This window comes from Bufo bufo, chromosome 6, assembly GCF_905171765.1.
Source record: "Bufo bufo chromosome 6, aBufBuf1.1, whole genome shotgun sequence".
Classification (NCBI taxonomy): Eukaryota; Metazoa; Chordata; class Amphibia; order Anura; family Bufonidae; genus Bufo; species Bufo bufo.
In genome coordinates this window covers 223,119,853-223,139,389 of record NC_053394.1, presented here as the reverse complement: position 1 = coordinate 223,139,389, position 19,537 = coordinate 223,119,853, and the positions used below count along the sequence as shown (strand labels likewise).

At 45.1% G+C, this 19,537-nt stretch overlaps 1 protein-coding gene across 1 annotated transcript in view; it reads right to left on the bottom strand.

Annotated features, from left to right (window-relative positions):
* The window catches only part of SH2D4B (SH2 domain containing 4B), a 616,020-nt gene that overhangs the window by 75,405 nt on the left and 521,078 nt on the right, over positions 1–19,537 (bottom strand). The gene's annotated exons all lie outside the window — the stretch shown is intronic.

The window sequence follows — 19,537 nt, the reverse complement described above, 5'->3', positions numbered from 1 at the left end:
ACGTTCAAGGGGGGGTAAACTTTCAGGTTGGGGATAAAGTATGGTTGTCCTCCAAGAATCTATCTCTCAAGGTAACTTCTAAAAAATTTGCTCCTCGTTTTATTGGACCATATAAGATCACGGAAGTGATTAACCCGGTATCTTTTAGGTTGGAGCTGCCCGAGTCATTCCACATTCATAATGTGTTTCCATAAATCTCTGCTTAAAAAATATTTTGAACCGGTAGTACTATCAAAAGCCTCCCCTCCGCCAGTTCTTGTTAATGATGCTGTCGAGTATGTGGTGTCTAAAATAGTGGATGTCAGGAAGGTGCGTAATTCCTTGCAGTACCTGATTCACTGGAAGGGGTATGGACCTGAAGAGAGATCTTGGGTACCTGCCAGGGAGGTTCATGCTCCTAGACTTGTTCGTAAATTTCATTTAGAACACCCTGAAAAGCTATCGCCTGAAGTCTTGGGTCCGGTGGCCCCTCGTAAAAGGGGGGTGCTGTCACGGGGTTTCGAAGGTGCACTCGGTCCCCCATTCCCCTCAGAACTGTTGCTTAGCTTTTGGAGTGAGGTTCTGTGTTTGACCTCATTCCCAGGGCGGCTTTACTAGCTGGGTGGCTCCCTGCTCCTAGTCTGCCTTGAGCGCCGAGCTGATCACTCGGTGCTCGACTGTTGGTCTGTTGGTCATGTGACGCTGGCCACGTCACATGACCCTCACTTCCCCACTATAAATACAGGCAGCCTGCTGGCTACAAGTTGCCTGTTAATTTCTAGGTTCCTGGCTTTTTGTTGGACTACTGAATATTTACCTGATCCTGTTCCCGGACGATCCTCTGCCTGCTCCTCCTGTACTGCGCATACATCCTGGTATTGTGACCTCGGCTCCCACCTGACTACTCTCTTTGGACTCCCTCTTGTACTTCGCTACTCTCCTGGTATTTGAACCCCGGCTTCTCCTGACCATTCTTTGCTTAATCCGTTGTACTGCGTAGCTCTCTTGGTTCTGACCCGGTCCGTTCATGTTCCGTATTTTGTCTTGTCTGTCTTCCCTGCACATATCCTAAGTTAGGGACTGCCGTCCAGTTGTCCCCTGTCATCAGGACTCGTGAGGCAAGTAGGCAGGGCCAGGGGTGAGGGTGGAGCGCAGTGGTCACTACCCTTCCCCCTGTGTGTGTGGACTGACCGTTACACAGACACATTCAAGCCAATCAGCACAGACCTCCCTCCCAGACCCTCCCACCTCCTGGACAGCATCCATTTTAAAATCATTCGGAAGCTGAATTCTTAGTGAGAGGAGGGACAGTGTAGCTGCTGCTGATTTAATAGGGAAATCGATAGCTAGGCTAGTGTATTCAGTGTCCACTACAGTCCTGAAAGACTCATCTGATCTCTGCTGTAAGGACAGCACCCCAAAAAGCCCTTTTTAGGGCTAGAACATCAGTCTTCTTTATTTATTTTTTAACTGTGTAATCTAATTGCAGTTGACTGCCTGCCAGCGTGTGTGTCAGGCTCACAGCGTATTCTGTGCCCAGTTGCCCAGTGCCACCACTCATATCTGGTGTCACAGTAGCTTGCATTTAAAAAAATATATATATAATTTTTTGACTGTAATATAATAGCAGTCAGTTGCCGACACGCGCGTGTGTTTCATGCCCTGCAAGTTCACAGTGTCACCAGCGCAACTCATATCTGGTGTCACATTCGATTCCATTTAAAGAAAAACAATTTTGACTGTGAATAAATAGCAGTCAGTTGCACACACGTGTTGGTGTGTTTAAGGCCCAGCTGCAAGTGCATAGTGTCACTTCAGCGCAACTCATATCTGGTGTCACAGTAGCTTGCACGCATAGTACAACTTAACGAATATAAAAAAAATGACAGGCAGAGGCAGGCCACCCCGCAGGGGCCCTTGTGTCGTGGTGCTGTGATTCTATTTGGCCATAGAATAATGGCCTAGTGTTCAGAGGCCACATACCTGAACTTGAAAAGTTCTGAGGACATAGTTGACTGGCTAACGCAGGACACCCAATCTTCTACAGTTTCCGCTCGAACCTTGACGCACCATCTCCTCCAGCTCAGCTTCGGGCACCTCTCAAGTTACCACTCAGCCCGCCTGCAGCCACCACCAACACTAGCAACCACAGGCCGCTTCACTTAATCTGTCAGAGGAGCTATTTACACATCAGTTGGAAGAAATGAGTGATGCGCAACCATTATTGCCAGAAGATGTAGATAACAAGGATATGTCTCAGTCAGGCAGCATTACACACATGGACGTACGGTGTGATGATGATGATGTTGTACCCGCTGCTGCTTCCTTGCTGAGTTGTCAGATACAAGTGAAGCGGTTGATGATGACGATGTGTACGTGGATGTCACGTGGGTGCCCGCACGAAGAGAAGAAGACAGTGAAAAGTTCCAGATGGGGAGATAGAGAGGGAGGAGGAGACAAGTTGGAAGCAGGGGTGAGGTCATCGCAAGGAGCTAGTGGCACAGTCAGACAGCATGCATCGGCACCCGGGGTCAGCCAGTTAGCACGCCAATCAACGCATGCTGTTGCCACCACCAGAATGCAGTCATTGCAGAGCTCATCAGTGTGGCATTTTTTTTGTGTGTCTGCCTCTGACAACAGCGATGTCATTTGCAACCTGTGCCAAAGGAAACTGAGTCGTGGGAAGTCCAACACCCACCTAGGTACAACTGCTTTGCGAAGGCACATGATCGCACATCACATACGCCTATGGGATCAACACATGAGTACAAGCAGCACACAAACTCAAAGCCGCCATCCCCCTCCTGGTCCAGCATCTTCAGCTACGTCAACCACTGCTGTCCTCCTTGCCCCTCTCAACCATCCGCCACTCCGTCTCTCGCCTTGAGCAGTTCCTGCTCATCTGCCCACAGTTAGGTGTCTGTCAAGGACATGTTTGAGCGTAAGAAGCCAATGTCACAAAGTCACCCCCTTGCCCGGCGTCTGACAGCTGGTTTATCTGGACTCTTAGCCCCGCCAGCTTTTACCATACAAGCTGGTGGAGTCTGAGGCGTTAAAAAAATTTGTAGCTATTGGGACACCGCAGTGGAAGGTACCTGGCTGAAATTTCTTGCACAAAAAGCAATCCCAATCTGTACTCGATTGTGCAAAAGGAAGTAATGGCATGTCTGGCACACAGTGTTGGGGGCAAGGGTCCATCTGACCACTGATACCTGGTCTGCAAAGCACGGTCAGGGCAGGTATATCACCTACACTGGCGCATTGGGTAAACCTGCTGACGGCTGCAAGCATGGAATACGTGGCTCTGCAGAGGAGTTGGTGACACCGCCACATGCTAGGACAGCCTCTGCGGAGCTGGGAATTTTTTTGCCACGTTACTGGACGCTCATGCGCAATGCCTGTTGGCTCATGCATCCTTTTGAAGAGTGTGACAAACCTAGTCAGTATGCACCAAAGGCACCATCAGCGACATCATCCCATTTGTTTTCTTCTGGAGCGTTGCCCTGCGAAGAGTGCTGGATCAGGCCGTAGATGAGCGTGAAGAAGAAGAGTTGTGGTAACCATCACCACCAGAAACAGCCTTATCAGCATCGCTTGCTGGACCTGCTGCAACGCTGGAAGAGGAGTGTGAGGAAGAGGAGTCAGAGAGGAATGTGGCTTTGAGGAGGAGGAGGAGGAGGAAGACAACCACAGCAGGCATCCAGGGTTCTCGTTGTCACCTATCTGGTACCCCGTGGTGTTGTACGTGGCTGGGGGGAAGAACAGACTTTCAGTGAGATCACGGAGGACGAGGAACGGGACATGAGTAGCTCGCATCCAACCTTGTGCATATGGGGTCGTTCATGCTGTCGTGCCTGTTGAGGGACCCTCATATAAAAAGGCTGAAGGAGAACGACCTGTACTGTGTGGCCACGCTACTAGACCCCCGGTATAAGCAGAAAGTGCCTGAAATGTACCGAATTATCGCAAGTCGGAAAGGATGCAGCAGTTCCAATATAAATTAAAAGTATGCTTTACACAGCGTATAAGGGTGATGTCACAGCACAACGGGAATCTAACAGGGGAAGAGGTGAAAGTAATCCTCCTCCTCCCACGACCACGCCGGCATGGACAGGACACTTTACAGACGTGTTGTTGATGGAGGACATCGGAGCTTTTTAAGTCCTACGCATCTCCACAGCCCTTCGGGGTCCACCTCAGAGAACAACTCGACCGACAGGTAGCAGACTACCTCGCCTTAACTGCAGATATCGACACTCTGAGGAGCGATGAACCCGTTGACTACTGGGTGTGCAGGCTTGACCTGTGGCCTGAGCTATCCCAATTTGCGATAGAACTTTTGGCCTGCCCCGCTTCAAGTATCCTGTCAAAAAGGACCTTCAGTGCAGCAGGAGGTATTGTCACTGAGAAGAGAAGTCGCCTAGGTCAAAAAAGTCTAGATTACCTCACCTTTATTAAGATGAATGAGGGATGGATCCGAAGGGACTGACAGAGGGCGATACATTAGACTAAAAAAGGCCTGATGAGATGAGCTGCCTTGGGCTAAAAGTGGTCCACACACTGCTGTATTTTATCTCTGAATGCCGGATGACTTGCGTGACTTATCCGCCACCAACTAGGGTTCAAGCCGCAATGTTTTAGGGCACTTTCTGCCTGGGAAACAAACATAAATTTTTCTGGCCGCTGCTACAGCAGCGGCTGCAACAATGCCTAATTTTTCTGGGCCTCTGGTGCTGCACTGTGGCTTTCAAAAACCAAACAAAAAAAAGGGCACATACATGTGTCAATTCCCAGTCGTGATCGTTACCTTGTTGTGATGAAGGGGCTTGCGTATCACAATGAAGCGACCACCTCTATGAGTGTGTTGGCAATGGCAATGTTGGCACACCCCAGATGATAGGTCGTTGCTTCATTTTGAACAGACCAAAAGCGATCGGCTGGATAATTTTGCATAGAAAAAACATTAATTTTCTTTGTGATCATCTAAGGTGATCATTAAAGCCTACTAGGCCAACAATGGGCCCACACTGCAGAATCATTGTTTTCTGGGTCACTTAACTGTCACTGACTACCTCAGCATGACCATAGGCTTTAAAAAAAAAAACATTGCCTGCAATCTCCCAAACGTGTGCACGAGCACAGTCATAACTACACCAAGATTGACGCATAGAGGTATAAAAATTTATGTCATGAGTGTGTCAACTATTGACAACTCTTTGTGGTTGTCTAAAATCTATTCCATACACGTCCCCTGATAGGGGACGTAACAGGGATTAAACTGATAAGAATAGTACTACTTAACACACCACTCATATCTGGTGGCACATTAGATTGCACTCGCAGTGCCCCAAATTTGAAGTAAGAGGACCGACCAAGCATCTTTTTCCATCTCACGGTTCCTAAAATCTTTCCATATACACGTCCCCTGATAGGGGACGTAACAGGGATTAAACTGATAAGAATAGTACTACTTAACACACCTTATAATAATGCAGAGAGAGTCAACACAGAGAGAGGAGTCTGAAGAAAAGGAGTCAGAGGAGGAAGGTGGCTTGAGGAGGTGGAAGACCAAACACAGCAGGCGTTCCCAGGGGGCTTGTTGTCACCTTTTGGGGACCCTTGGTGTTGTACGTGGCTGGGTGGAGGAAGAGAACTTCAATGACATCAGTGAGGACAATGAACGGGACTTGGCTAGCTTGGTATCCAACCTTGGGCAAATGGGGAGTTTGCGGTTGTGCAAATGGACTGTTTGTGGTTGTTTGCGGTGCTTTAAACAGGGAGTTTGGTCTGTCACTATGAAGCGGGCGTAACCATTACACTACCTGATCGATACAACATCATACCTGATGTTTTAAAGCACGTTATTCCAAACAATTTAGGAATGTTATGTGATTCTGACTCTGCGTCAACTACGTAATTTTCCACTGGAGTTTTGCCATGGATCCCCCTCCGGCATGCCACAGTCCAGGTGTTAGTTCCCTTGAAACAACTTTTCCATCAATATTGTGGCCAGAAAGAGTCCCTGTGGGTTTTAAAATTTGCCTGCTTATTGAAGTCTATGGCGGTTCGCCAGTTCGCGAACATTTGCGAAAATTTGTGTTCGTCGTTCGCGAACGAAAAATTTTATGTTCGCGACATCTCTATTTCTAGGCAGGGTATTTAATATATAGGGTTAGTATTCCCCTTATCAGATACCCTGTTCCTTACCTATATAATTATTTTAATAGAAACATTAATGGCTATGTTTTAAATAGTGGTAGTCCGTGATACACAACATTACACTTACAGAAACTTTAGCAACATCCAATTAGAATTCCATAGGCATTAATATGCAGTTACATCTAAAACAGTTTCCAATCTCCTGGGAAGTTTTTCAGCAGCACAGTGGCTCAGTGGTTAGCCTTGTACCGATGGGGTCCTAGTTCGAATCCAACCAAGGACAACATCTGCATGAAGTTTTTGTATGTTCACTCCATGTTTGCGTTGGTTTCCCCCCACACTCCAAAGACATACTGATAGGGAACCTAAATTGTGAGCGCCATTGCAGAATGAGTGATGCTAATGTCTGTAAAGTACTGCGGAATATAGTAGAGCTATATAAGTGCATAAAAAAGTAATAAATAAATACAAGATTTTGAAGTGTGTCTGTAGGAATTTTTGCATGTTACATCACCCGTTTAAAAACAAAATCAAGTGACTTCTTCCTTGTTTACTACTTAAACAGCATAAAACTTCCTATTGCTCTAAAGGCTTGCTGCAGTGTAACAGTGTTCATAAAATATTTAGCGTCAGCAAGGACTCCAAGCAGTTTAGCTCACATAAGTTTTATTATTTGTATACATAGTAATCACTGTAGAGATGGCCTTGTGGTTTGCCCGGCGGTCGTTTCGTGGTGAACTTTGCTCGTTCGCGATTGGCCAAACATGCGATATTTGCACGCGCCATATTTTTTTGCATAGCGCCAAACTTTGACCTATGACACATTCATAAGGTGGGACAAGACAGCCAATCGAGACGTTTCAGCACATGGACACACCCTCAATCCTATAACAGAACCCGATCTGGCAGCCATTTTACATTATGTGTTTTACCAGTGTAGGGAGTAGTTGCATTTTGGAGCAGGGACGTTAGGGACAGCAAACGCTAGCTAATAGGGCCACAAAAGTCCTTTTAAGGACTGGTATAAGTGTGCTATCGATAGGTGTGATATAGAGGTGTGTGATATACTTATAATATACTTTCTTACATAGAAATTACATTATAGTGTATTTGTATTGTGCAGCAGTTGTGTGTGGTTCTGCTGCGATACCGCAGCTAGATAGAGGGACAAAAGCTATTGGGGTATCTAATTGCAACGGGTGTGATAAACCTGTTGCCCCCCCAAAAACTGCTTGAGGAATACGATATACCTTCTTTAACAAAATCCTGATTGAGGGGTGCTATATACCAGTTTTTGCTAAATACTGATTGAGGGGTGCCATATACCTTCTTCCACAAAATAAAGATTGAGGGGTGCTATTGCTATATACCTTCTTCCACCAAATACTGATTGAGGGGTTCCATATACGTGTTTCCGCCAAATACTGATTAAGGGGTGCTATATGCTTTCATCCACAAAATCCTGATTGAGGGGTGGCATATGCCTGTTTCCGCCAAATACTGATTGAGGGGTGCTATATACCTTCTTCCACAAAATACTAATTGAGGAGTGTTATTGCTATATACCTTTTTCCACCAAATACTGATTGAGGGCTTCAATACACCTGCTTCCACAAAATACTGATTGAGGGGTGCCATATACCTGTTTCCGCAAAAAAAATGATTGAAAGGTGCTATATACCAGTTTCCGTCAAATACTTATTGAGGGGTGCAATATACCTGTTTCCGTCAAATACTGATTGACGGGTGCCATATACCTTCTTCCATAAAATACTGATTGAGGGCTGCAATACACCTGCTTCAACAAAATACTGATTGAGGGGTGCTATATACCGGTTTCTGCCAAATACTGATTGAGGGGTGCCATATACCTGTTTCTGCCAAATATTGATTGAGGGGTGCTATATACCTGTTTCCGCCAAATATTGATTGAGGGGTGCTATATACCTGTTTCCGCCAAATATTGATTGAGGGGTGCTATATACCTGTTTCCGCCAAATACTGATTGAGTGGTGCTATTGCTATATGCCTTTTTCCACCAAATACTGATTGAGGGCTGCAATACACCTGCTTCCACAAAATACCGATTGAGGGATTCCATATACCTGTTTCCACTAAATAGTGATTGAGGGGTACTAAATGCCTTCATTCACAAAATCCTAATTTAGGGGTGCTATATACCTGTTTCTGCCAAATACTGATTGACGGTTGCCATATACCTTCTTACACAAAATACTGATTGAGGGGTGCTATTGCTATATACCTTCCACCAAATACTGATTGAGGGCTGCGATACACGTGCTTCCACAAAATACTGATTGAGGGGTGCCATATACCTGTTTCCGCCAAATACTGATTGAGTGGTGCTATATATTTGTTTCCGCCAAATACTGATTGAGGGGTGACATACAGTACACACCTTCTCATTCAAAGAGTTTTCTTTATTTTCATGACTATGAAAATTGTAAATTCACACTGAAGGCATCAAAACTATGAATTAACACATGTGGAATTATATACATAACAAACAAGTGTGAAACAACTGAAAATATGTCATATTCTAGGTTCTTCAAAGTAGCCACCTTTTGCTTTGATTACTGCTTTGCACACTCTTGGCATTCTCTTGATGAGCTTCAAGAGGTAGACCCCTGAAATGGTTTTCACTTCACAGGTGTGCCCTGTCAGGTTTAATAAGTGGGATTTATTGCCTTATAAATGGGGATGGGACCATCAGTTGCGTTGAGGAGAAGTCAGGTGGATACACAGCTGATAGTCCTACTGAATAGACTGTTAGAATTTGTATTATGGCAAGATAAAAGCAGCTAAGTAAAGAAAAACGAGTGGCCATCATTACTTTAAGAAATGAAGGTCAGTCAGTCAGCCGAAAAATTGGGAAAACTTTGAAAGTAAGGGCTATTTGACCATGAAGGAGAGTGATTGGGTGCTGCGCAGGATGACCTGGCCTCCACAGTCACCGGACCTGAACCCAATCGAGATGGTTTGGGGTGAGCTGGACCGCAGAATGAAGGCAAAAGGGCCAACAAGTGCTAAGCATCTCTGGGAACTCCTTCAAGACTGTTGGAAGACCATTTCAGGGGACTACCTCTTGAAGCTCATCAATAGAATGCCAAGAGTGTGCAAAGCAGTAATCAAAGCAAAAGGTGGCTACTTTGAAGAACCTAGAATATGACATATTTTCAGTTGTTTCACACTTGTTTGTTATGTATATAATTCCACATGTGTTAATTCATAGTTTTGATGCCTTCATAGTCATGAAAATAAAGAAAACTCTTTGAATGAGAAGGTGTCCCCAAACTTTTGGTCTGTACTGTATACCTACTTCCACTAAATACTGATTGAGGGGTGCTATTGCTATATACCTTCTTCCACAACATACTGATTGAGGGCTTTGATACACCTGCTTCCACAAAATACTGATTGAGGGGTGCCATATACCTGTTTCCATCAAATACTGATTGAGGGGTGATATATAGCTTCATCAACAAAATCCTGATTGAGGGGTGTTATATACCTGTTTCCGCCAAATACTGATTGAGGGGTGCTATATACCTGTTCCTGCCAAATACTGATTGACGGGTGCAATATACCTGTTTCTGCCAAATGCTGATTGACGGGTGCCATTTGCCTGCTTCTACAAAATACTGATTGAGGGGTGCTTTATACCAGTTTCCGTTAAATACTGATTGAGGGGTGCTATATACCATCTTTCACAAAATACAGATTTAGGAGTGTTATTGCTATATACCTTCTTACACTAAATACTGATTGAGGGCTTTAATAAACCTGCTTCCACAAAATACCGATTGAGGGGTGCCATATACCTGTTTTCGCCAAATACTGATTGATAAGTGCTATATATTTGTTTCTGCCAAATACTGATTGAGGGGTGACATATACCTTCTTCCACTAAATACTGATTGAGGGGTGTTATTGCTATATACCTTCTTCCACTAAATACTGATTAAGGGCTTCGATACACCTGCTTCCACAAAATACTGATTGAGGGGTGCCATATACCTGTTTCCGTCAAATACTGATTGAGGGGTGTTATATAGCTTCATCAACAAAATACTGATTGAGTGGTGCCATATACCTGTTTCCGCCAAATACTGATTGAGGGGTGCTATATACCTGTTCCTGCCAAATGCTGATTGAGGGGTGCCATATACCTGTTTCCGCCAAATACTGATTGAGGGGTGCAATATACCTGTTTCTGCCAAATGCTAATTGACGGGTGCCATTTGCCTGCTTCTACAAAATACTGATTGAGGGTTGCTATATACCATCTTCCAAAAAATACTGATTTAGGAGTGTTATTGCTATATACCTTCTTACACGAAATACTGATTGAGGGCTTTAATACACCTGCTTCCACAAAATAGTGATTGAGGGGTGCCATATACCTGTTTCCGCCAAATATTGATTGAGGGGTGCTATTGCTATATACCTGTTTCTGACAAATTCTGATTGAGGGGTGCCATATACCTTCCACAAAATACTGATTGAGGGGTGCTATTGCTATATACCTTCTTCCACCAAATACTGATTGAGGGCTGCGATATACCTTCTTCCAAAAATACTGCTCTTCTCTATGGACTTAGGCAGAGGGTAATTTAGAAAATTACAAGCAGACTTAGAAGCAGACCATTCCGCAGGGATGGTAGGGTCGGGCAGGTGCACCAGGGCGGAGCCTAAGTGGGAAGTTGGAAGTTGTAGAAGGCACGTGCGATAACTTCAAAGGGTGCACCAGAGTTGGTTGAGTGGCTCACTCAGCCTTCCGCTTCTGCACCCTCCTCATCCTCTGTATCTGCACCCTCCTCACTCTGCTGTGTGCACCTCCAAAGACACCACCACTACCACAGCCCCTCCACTCGAGTCAGAGGAATTATTTTTCTATCCATTCCCAGACCTTACCGACATGCATCTATTCTTGGCATCAGTTGAGGAAGAGGAGGTTAGCAACAGCCGCAACCAGCGGTCTGCCGACAGTAACCAGATAAGCCCAAGGAGGGTGGTCCCCACTGTTGCTGCCTATTCCGAGATCTCTAATGTCAGTGGTGGTGAAGGTGACGATGATGATGTGTCGATGGATGTCACATGGGTCCCCACAAGAGAGGAAGAGGAGGGGAGTTTAGAGGGAGAGATGGAACAGCAGATAGGGAGGAAAAGGAGGAAAAGCAGGCATAACTCGCAGTGCAGAGGAGGCAAAAAGCAGACTGCAAATGTATCTGGAGCAAGCCATCCACCATGCACGGTCACATCTTGCGCTCCCAGGACACCGACAGATGGATCTGCAGTGTGGGCTTTTTTTAAACGTGTCAGTTTCTGACAATAGTTTTGCCATCTGCAGCCTGTGCTGTCAACGCAAAAGTCGCTGTGAGCCCAATACTCACCTAGGGACGACTGCCTTAAGATGGAACCTTGACTCCCATCACCGAGCACAGTGGGAGCAAAGCCGTCAGAACCCACACTCCTGGCGCTCAACGTCCTGCCTCTTCTCCTTCTCATCTTTCCTCCCATTTGTCCTCCACCTTCCACCGTGCCATTGTCGTGTTCATCTGGCATAAGGCCGGCTTCCGTGGTCCAAATGTTCGAGTGTAAAAAAATGATGATTAAGAATTATCCACCTACACAACGACTGACCGCTGGCTTATCGGAACTGCTAGCCCACCAACTACTGCCATATAAATTGGTGGACTCGGAGGCCTTTAGAAAATTTGTGGCCATTGGCACATTGTAATGGAAGTTCCCCGGAAGGAAATATTTCTCCGAGAAGGGCATCCTTGAACTATATGGCCACGTTCAGTGGCAAGTTAATAAATCTCTGGCACAGTGTCGGTGACAAGATACATCTGACCACAGACACGTGGTCTAGCAAACACGGGCAGCGAAGGTACAATAATTTTACTGCCCACTGGGTGAACTTTCTGATGGCCGTCAAGCTTGTATTCCGTGGCATCTTTGTGGATTTGGTTTTACCACCACGGATTGCATGCAGGCCTGCCTCTTATTCTCCTCCTCCTACTCTATCATCTGTCTCCTCCTCGGCTGACTCTTCCTTTTCCACTGCTACCGCCTCTTCCGCTGCACCCCCCAAGCTCCCTAGAACCTATTCGACGTGCCAACTGAGACGTTGCAATGCTGTGCTGTGGCTGTTGCACTGCTTTCAGCTCTGCAGTCACAGGCCCATCAGTGGCTAACCCCGCTCAATTTGACAGTTGGTAAAGTGGTGTGCAACAACGGTGCCAATCTGCTGAGCGCACTGAAACAGGGCAAAATGACATATGCCATGCATGGCACACGTCCTGAACTTAGTCGTGCAGCGCTTCGTTGCCAAATACCCTGGGGTCCAGGACGTCTTGCGGCAGGCCAGGAAAATCTCTGGCTATTTTAGAAGATCTTACACGGCCACTTGACCTTCAGATGTTTGATTTGTGACTGCCCGACGCTCTGGAACTCCACCTTGCATATGCTTGATAGTCTACTCCAGCAGAAACGTGCCGTTAACGACTACCTGTACAAACTCTGCAGCAGGACAGGTTCTGGGGAGCTTGTTTTTTTTTCACCGCGCCAGTGGCTGCTCATGCGCGACGCATACAGACTACTGCAGCCATTTGATGAGATCACCAAACTGGTCAGTTGCAGCCAGGGCTCCATCCCTGACATCGTACTTACGCCTTCTTTCCGGAGCGTGCATTGCATCGTGTCATTGATCAAGCCGTCGAGTAGCAGGATCTGGAAGATGAGGAAGTCGCAATGGTGAATGAATTCCCAGAGGGGGCTACTCCATCTGAGACAAGTCAGCAGGAGTCAGAGTCGGATGGTGGCTGGGTGGAGGAGGAGGAGGAGCAAGAAGAGCAGGCTTTAAACTTTTCAGGGATCCCTGGTGTTGTTTGTGGCTGGTGGGAGGAGACGGAGGACAAGATTCTCTCGGGCAATGAGCCAGTGCGCTCCACCGCTTCTAATTTAGTGCAAATGGGGGCCTTCATGCTCCAGTGTTTGAAGAGGGACCCCCGTATAAAAAGCATAAAGGTCAAGGACCTGTACTGGGTGGCAACATATTTAGACCCCCGTTACAAACGCAAAATGGCAGACATGTTACCAGCATCACAGAGGGCTGTCAGAATGCAGCATTTCCAGGCCTTGTTGCGAGAGTTGTTGCATTCTGCTGCATTCAGCGAAACAGGTGCGGGTACCAATCCTATTGCTCCTGCAAAAAGAGGGCAGTTTGAAGATGTTTTGGTCACTTCAGATATGAGATCATTCTTTCAACCAACCCATCGACAGCCGCCCTCTGGATCCAGCCTTAGGGAATGCCTAGACCGACAGGTGTCCGACTACATCAGGTTAACAGCCAATGTAGACGCTTCGAGAAGCGAGGAACCCCTTGACTACTGGGTGTGCAGGATTGACCTGTGGCCAGAGCTGGCACAATTTGCCATGGAACTCTTGGCTTGACCCTCGTCGAGTGTCCTGTCCGACAGGACGTTCAGCGCAGCAGGGAGGATCGTGACCGATAAGCGCACTCGCCTAGCTCACGACAGTGTGGACTACCTCACATTTCTAAAAATGAATGAGGCATGGATCTCGGAGGAATTCAACACTTGTGATGACCATGTGTAATTGAATTTCCTCATGCCAGCCCACACATATAAGCCAACATTCAGAACAAAGAATGGTCCTTTCCTTATGTATATACAGCGGCATAAAAGGCCTTTTGTCAGGAGAATGCCTATAATGGCCGACAGTTACATATTTATCCTGCGACCGCCTAATGCACCTCCAGCCACAGAATTCAAAGTTCTGTGTTGTCAGGTGAATGCCTATTGGCTAATTTTTGGGGCCTGTACTGGCCGACAGTTACATATTTATCCTGTGACTGCCTAATGTACCTCCAGCCGCAAAATCTGAAGTTCTTTGCTATCAGGTGAATGCCTATTGGCTAATTTCTGGGGCCTATACTGTCCGACAGTTAAATTTTTATCCTGTGACCTCTTAATGTACCTCCAGCCACAGAATCCAAAGTTCTTTGCTGTCAGTTGAATGCCCATCGCCTAATTTTTGGGGCCTGTACTGGCCAACAGTTAAAGTTTTTATCTCTAGCCACATAATCACATCCCTGTCTCACTCCTCTGCCTCTCATTATGGTGGCGTATAAACCACATTCACCATAAGGACCTTATAATGTCACAGGGTCATGTGACTGTGCCCCCCACCTTGTACTGTGCCCCCTCACCCTGTACTGTGCCCCCTTATACCCTGCATTGTGCCCTCTTACCACACCCTGTGTAGTGCCCCTAGTCATCCCCTGTACTGTGCCCTCTTATACCCTTTTATCTGGTCACGGTATGGCGGTGTTATCCGATCACTGTACAGAGGTGTTATACGGTCAATGTATGGCAGTGGTATCCAATAACTGGATGGGCATAACTGTATCCCTTTTCCTGCCCATTCCATCCTTTTGTAGACCTGGAAAAATATGCAGATTGAGGTGCTAAGGACCTTTGCGCCACAATCTGTGTCAGAAATACTCCTAAAATAGATGTATTTCTATATAATAAATGACCACTTAATTGTATTATTATTCAGGGGTAGTTCTAATATCTTTACATTATATAGAGTCTAGTGTATTATACTGTGCCCTATATTTCCCAGTAGAAAATGATCCTTGGGAAGCACAGTCCTCATCCCTGACCACCAGGACCAGGTAGCGCTCTGTCAGTACATGGCGGCCTCCCCTCTCTGCCACTCTGCTCTGCTGTGTACTGGTGCTTATTCTGACACTAGCACTGGGTTCACATCCTATTTTTGCCATCCATTTAATGCATACCAAAAATGTATGTGTAAAGGATCTCCTGACACCCTGACCGGGTACCTCCGTTGATGGATGCTCCCAGTGCTTCCCGAGGACTCCAAGCACTCCACTCGACACCAATACCACTACAGGAACCAGGAACAGCTCTTACAAGAGCTAGGAGTAATAGCCAGGAGAGTATACACATATAGCAATCCCCACACACATGAGACGAGGCTCTATGTTGAATGTAAAACAGGAACTCTTTATTGAACACACAGAATTAACTTATATACACATGACATACTGAGGACATGACATAGCAGCCAATCCTGTACAGTTTAAACACAAAACTAACCCTATTCAACAAACACAATGCCATTGTCTTTGACGCAATCAACAAAATACAATTACTAAAACACATTGGGCTCTGCCTGTGATACAATTACCAAACATAATGGGCTAACTTAATCACTCAGACAGAAAACACAAATTTTTCCCAAAACACAGAAAACACCTCAAAACCCCACATATCCCCATAATGTATACATCCATGAATAGCTCTGATCTGGGTGAACAACATATCTAAAAATCACCCAGATCCGAGCAGGGGTTCTCAAATTCCATAGAAGTCACATTTGGCCGACCGCAAGCATGGCTTTCCTGCCCAAAACAGTTCCACAGATTTAAGCTGTGCGGCCGGTCTGTCTTCTCCTTCAAAGTTAGTATATGGGCCATAATCCTGAGGCAAGAGGCTGGCAAACAGGTCCCTCCAAAACCCAGTGGCTCCAGCAGTGCACATTTTTGAGAGTTTCCCATTAAGACGATAAAAATGGCCCCTGAATAAAATACATATTTTTGTAGGAATTTTTGCCAATGATCCCCCTCTGGTATATCACTGTCCATGTTGTGGGACTATGTGTGTACTTCTAGTAATTGTTTGCTGGCTGCAAATATGACCTGAAGGTTTTTCTGGTTCGCCTGCCATTAAAGTAAATGGGACCCGCCAATGTCCGTCCATCTCTTAAAATGTCATCCAAGATAAGAGAAATTTAAGATTTAAGAAAAAATAAGTAGATAAATAAGACAGATCAAATAAGTCCTTACATATAAGTCAGGAATAATACAGCTAGTTTTACCAGAGAAGATGCCTTCATTGGTTGGATCTGAGTGAGGCATTGCATGTTGAGTCTGGTTTCAACTTAGGGTGGGGTTCACATCAGCGCTAGGGATTCCGTTATGGCTTTCTGTTATGACATGGTTATAATTGAAAATAACGGAAATCATAAGACGGAATTAAAAACGGAAGCCTTTAAGAGGCGTTCCGTTTTGATCCTTCATAATGCAAGTCTATGGGCAGCAGAACTGATCCATCCTGGTTTCCATCATGCAGATGTCCAGTCCTGTATAATGGAAACCAGGACTGATCCGTTCTGCTGCCCATAGACATGTATTATGACAGAATGCAAAACTGAAGATTTTAAAAGGCTTTCCGTTTTGCATTCCATCATAATACTAATCTATGGGAATCATAAGGGTAAGGACTTTGTTTTTCGTATGGCATAACGGGAACCAGACGGATCCCTAATGATTGCAAATAGACTTCTTTTAAGATGGATCAAAACTGAATGCCTCTTAAAGTCTTCCGTTTTCACTTCCATCTTATATATGTTATAAGCCATAACGGAATCCCTAACGCTGGTGTGAACCCAACCTTACAATGGGTCAGAAAAGTCCATAGTATGTCGAAAATATTGTATCCTGAGGCCATTGTATCTTGAGGGACCACTGCACCTCATATACTGTATATCATCCCCATGCTATTTTGCTTTCTGTTTGGACTTTCCTGACCCATTTTCACCATGTAAACGCTCTAGTTTAATTACAGCCTGTATGCAGCACTTGTTGCTGTATCCGGCCAAACCCATGATGCAATTCTCCTTACTCTGCCACACCTCTAGTACCACTGCTAACAACGTCAAGCTAGTTTATACCTCCTACCAACCAGCTAGTTACATGGACATTCCCCTATCACTGCTATTGTTGCTGCTTTGACATAACATCACGGTAAATAAGAAAGTACTGCATGGACATGGTCATGTGACCACATCTCAGACCATAAGATAGGACCAATACAGGTAAAAGAAATACATTCGAAAATCACAATTGATGTTGATGCGAATCGGAATATCCCTTTAAAGGTCCAATCACACTTCCGTAGTGTATTGCTGATCCGTAAATTGTGGATCCGCAATACACCCGGCCAGCACCCCCAGAACTGCCTATTCTTGTCCGCAATTGACGGACAAGAATAGAACATGTTCTATTTTTTTCGGGAGACGCGGACTGGAAGATCGGACACTGTGCTGTCCGCATCTCTTCCGGCCTCAGAGAATTAATGGGTCCGGATTCATTCTACAGACGTGTAAATAGACCCTTGTGTAAAGTTGTTGCCTGTTAGTATTTAAAGGGCTTCTGTCACCCCACTAAACTCATTTTTTTTGTGTACTTATAATCCCTATCCTGCGATATATCTATACATTATGTTATTAATCATTTTCGTTCAGTAGATATGTAAAAAAACTTACTTTTATAATATGCTAATTACCTGTCTACCAGCAAGTAGGGCGTCTACTTGCTGGTAGCAGCCGCAAAAATACGCCCCCTCCTCCTGTTGATTGACTGGGCCAGCAGCGATCTCCTTCTCCGACTGGCCCTGTCAGCATTTCAAAAATCGCGCGCCTGTGTTGATTCGGCGCATGCGCTCTGAGATAAGGAGGCTCGCCTGAGGGACAGTGTGCCTGCGCCGATGACGTCACCGAAAGAGAAGGGAGTGCTGAGGGAGTGCTGAGGAGGCGAGCCTCCTTATCTCAGAGCGCCTGCGCCGAATCAAAACAGGATCGCGATTTTTGAAATGCTGACAGGGTGGCTACTTGCTGGTAGACAGGTAATTAGCATATTATAAAAGTACGTTTTTTTACATATCTACTGAACGAAAATGATTAATAACATAATGTATAGATATATCGCAGGATAGGGATTATAAGTACACAAAAAAAATATGAGTTTAGTGGGGTGACAGAAGCCCTTTAGAAAGCGATTAAAGTCATATTTTAAAAGTAGTAGAGCTATATAATAAATATAGAGATAAAACTAGTATTGGAGAGGGCCGTTGAGAGAAAGAATCAAAAAGGGCTGTTACTTTGTTGCAGTGATTTTTCGATGACTATAAATAAACACACATTCGTTGTGTGATGAATAAGTACTAGCTAGGCTACAAAGTAAATAGTTATTTATTGCATTTGGAGGTGAATACTTTCTGCTGTCAAATAGCTTGAAAAAGGAATGAATTCTATAGGGAATGCCTAATAGCTATTAATGTGCAGATCTCACATTGTTTTACATGCTTTTATTGCAACCCTTGACTTAGGCTGACCTGATCTTAACCTACATCTTCCAACTGGATTATTGATTATGGCCTCTGCCGCGGTAAACATGGCTCTTTAATGAGCTGGAAGACCAAACAAATAGCTGCCGCAGTCATAGTCAGAAGCTCAGCAGGTTTGCCATTTCCCAGAAGAATAAACATTGCAGGTTTTAATGGAATGCTCACTTTCTCTCTATGAATGTATGCCTTCCCCTAGGACCACAAGCACATCAATTTTACATGCACCAATTACCTCACACTGTTTAAAATCTTAATGGTAAAATGTAGGAAAGAGTCATATCTAAATTATAAACTAAGTTTGGTAGTTTCAGTCATTTCTTTTTAGGCTTTGTACTGTATTTTATGTCTTTTTTTATATCTTTATTTTTTCTTTTAACTTAAAATTTTCAAGCCCTAATGCAAAATTTGTAACAAAGCCCCTGCCTAACATGCACCACTTAGTAGAATATTGATGTCTTCATATTTGGTATAAGGGTATTCGAGTCTTTAAAAGAATAGCATTTTCAAAAGAAGTGTTAGTCTGATGGTACGTCCACATAATGACAGACATAAAACAGCAAAAAAGTCTCACTCTCTACTTTGCAAATCCGCTCTGGGAATCTTCAGCATAAATTCACATGCTACAGATTTCAAATCCATGCATTAGGTCAATTTACACAGTGGATTTGTTATGCAGTATGTGTATAAGATTTCTTAAAATGTTTATTTGTCGCATGAAAATCTACGACTGCAAATCCGCTGTGTATCCTCCAGGTGTTAAAATACCCTTAAAGGGATTCTGTCATAACATTTTAGGCCTAAAACCTAAACATATGGCCAGGTCCCTACTAATAACCTGAATCCGAAACGGTCCTTATTAAATCTGCCTGTGGCTCTATTAGCACATAAAACTGGTTTTTATAACCTGTCATTCACCTACTTAAAGTGCCCAAGGGGATGTCGCTTCATACAGGGTGCCCGGCTGCACCCATCTCCGTCTGGTGCCCAGCGCCGCCTTCCTCAACTCAGCCCCGCCTCCGCAATCGTCCGGTCCCTCTGCCAGATCGCGCACATGCGCACTAGCCATAACCTGAGGGACCGGACGATTGCGGAGGCGGGGCTGAGGTGAGGAAGGCGGCGCTGGGCACCAGGCGGAG